General features: G+C 55.2%; 1 protein-coding gene and 1 long non-coding RNA gene across 2 annotated transcripts in view; both read right to left on the bottom strand.

Moving 5' to 3' along the window:
- LOC106818685 (trypsin-1-like) overlaps positions 1–964 on the bottom strand; it is a 2,577-nt gene extending 1,613 nt beyond the window's left edge. The window contains exon 1 of the mRNA XM_014823366.1: positions 817–964. The gene's annotated coding sequence lies outside the window, so the exon portion shown is untranslated. The remainder of the gene's footprint in view (positions 1–816) is intronic.
- A 49-nt stretch (positions 965–1,013) lies between these two features.
- The window catches only part of LOC106818686, a 4,057-nt gene continuing 2,876 nt past the window's right edge, over positions 1,014–2,194 (bottom strand). The window contains exons 3-4 of the long non-coding RNA XR_001395279.1: positions 1,334–1,517; positions 1,014–1,081 (exon numbers count right to left, since the gene is read on the bottom strand). This is a non-coding gene — a long non-coding RNA (uncharacterized LOC106818686). The remainder of the gene's footprint in view (positions 1,082–1,333; positions 1,518–2,194) is intronic.

Here is a 2,194-nt window from a genome sequence, read left to right as displayed (position 1 = left end):
CTACGGGCCTGGAGTCTGTTGTTAGGCGACAGCCCCTACTTGCCGCCCGCCATACCCGAGTGACTACGGCCCTGGAGTCTGTTGTTAGGCAACAGCCCCTGCTTGCTCCCCCCCATACCCGAGTCACTACAGGCCTGGAATCTGTTGTTAGGCAACAGCCCCTGCTTGCCCCCCCATACCCGAGTCACTACGGGCCTGGAATCTGTTGTTAGGCGACAGCCCCTGCTTGCCCCACCCCCCATCCCCGGGTGACTACGGCCCTGGAGTTTGTTGTTAGGCGACAGCCCCAGTCTTGCCCCCCCCCATCGCCGAGTCACTACGGGCCTGGAGTCTGTTGTTAGGCGACAGCCCCTGTTTGCCCCCCCCCCATACCCGAGTGACTACGGCCCTGGAGTCTATTGTTAGGCAACAGCCCCTGCTTGCCCCCTCATCCCCGAGTCACTATGGGCCTGGAGACTGTTGTTAGGCGACAGCCCCTGCGTGCCCCCCACTCCCCCATACCCGAGTCACTACGGCCCTGGAGTCTGTTGTTAGGCGACAGCCCCTGCGAGCCCCCTCCCCCATACCCGAGTCACTACGGCCCTGGAGTCTGTTGTTAGGCGACAGCCCCTGCTTCCGCCCCCCATACCAGAGTCACTACGGCCCTGGAGTCTATTGTTAGGCGACAGCCCCTGCTTCCCCCCCCCCATACCCGAGTGACTACGGTCCTGGAATCTGTTGTTAGGCGACAGCCCCTGCGAGCCCCCTCCCCCATACCCGAGTCACTACGGCCCTGGAGTTTGTTGTTAGGCGACAGCCCCCTGCTGGAGTGCTCACCGCTCCTGCCCTCTATCTGTAGGTTATCGTCTGGTAGGCAGACGGGCTGCACGCTGGCTGTGATCGCTGCTTCCTTGTGCAGCAGCAGCAGCGCGATGTCACCGTCCAAGCTGCTCGGGTTGTAGCCGGAAAACACCTGGATGCTTCGCACCTGCTCATTAACGACAGACAGGTAACCTATGCTGTAGCAGTTCTCACCTGCGACCTGACGTCACGATGCGCTTCCTTCCGTTCTCTATGTCACCGAGGTCAGGACAGAACGACTCTGTCAACGAATAGACAGATGTAGTAGATAAATAGATAGATATGATACAAAAACAGACGTATAATAAAATTGCCGGAGCATAAAACAGAATTTGGAATAAAATTGAGCAACTTAAACAACAACACCACTACCATCACCACCAGCAGCAACAACAACAACGACGACAAGAACAGCACCAACAACAACGACGACGACGACGACGACGACGACAACAACGACGGCAGCAATAACAACAACGCCAGTCCCCTTCACCTCCATCACTGTCACGTAGAATAACCTGGCAGTCTAGTAGAGTTGCTATCGTCCCCCCTACGACGACACAATGGTACGTCCCAAAGTCAGCGATCGACTGCGGGACCACGCGTAGCACACTGCGCGTCCGCTGGTGTTGCGCTCCCGAAACACTCAAGCCATCTAGATTCCAACTAAACTGGAGCTGAAACACAAAACCAAGTTGACGAGGGACAGCACTGTCGCATAATTATGTTAATTTTAAATGATGACTTCAAAGGTGCAGTTCGTAGGTGTTGATTAACTGAAGCACATATTAACTATCACCGTGTCATCAGCTATTAATACCAGTTAATACATGCGCTCGAGTTTACAATCATACTTTGAAGTGGTATACCTGTGTGTGTATGAGTGTGTGTACGCGCAGGTGTGGGCGTGTTTGTGTGTGTATGTGTGTGTGTGTGTGTGTGTGTGTGTGTGTGTGTGTGTGTGTGTGTGTGTGTGTGNACTCACTCACTCACTCACTCACTCACTTAATCACTTACTCACTTACTCACCAACCCACACACTCAGCAACCCACACACTCACTCACTTGGTAAACACTCTGGTTTACTCGGGGGCAACCACATGCCAGGATTCACCAGTCCGCACGTGCGCAGCCCGTTGTCTGCTGCCCGCGCCGCCAGGGGGCGCAGCTCGTAGTAGTTGTCACAACTGTATTCAAGCTGATCTTCTGTGGGGAACATTCCATCAGGAATATCCCTGAGGGAAGAATCGGCCAGGAAATGTAGCAGGCATGGGAGACTGGGAGTGAATGTAGCAGGCATGGGAGACTGTGATGGGGGCATGGGGGCATGGGGGCATGAGGGGCATGGGGGGCA

This window comes from Priapulus caudatus, unplaced genomic scaffold, assembly GCF_000485595.1.
Source record: "Priapulus caudatus unplaced genomic scaffold, Priapulus_caudatus-5.0.1 Scaffold2433, whole genome shotgun sequence".
Classification (NCBI taxonomy): domain Eukaryota; kingdom Metazoa; phylum Priapulida; class Priapulimorpha; order Priapulimorphida; family Priapulidae; genus Priapulus; species Priapulus caudatus.
The sequence above is the reverse complement of the archived record's forward strand: the minus strand, read 5'-3'. Positions and strand labels throughout refer to the sequence as shown.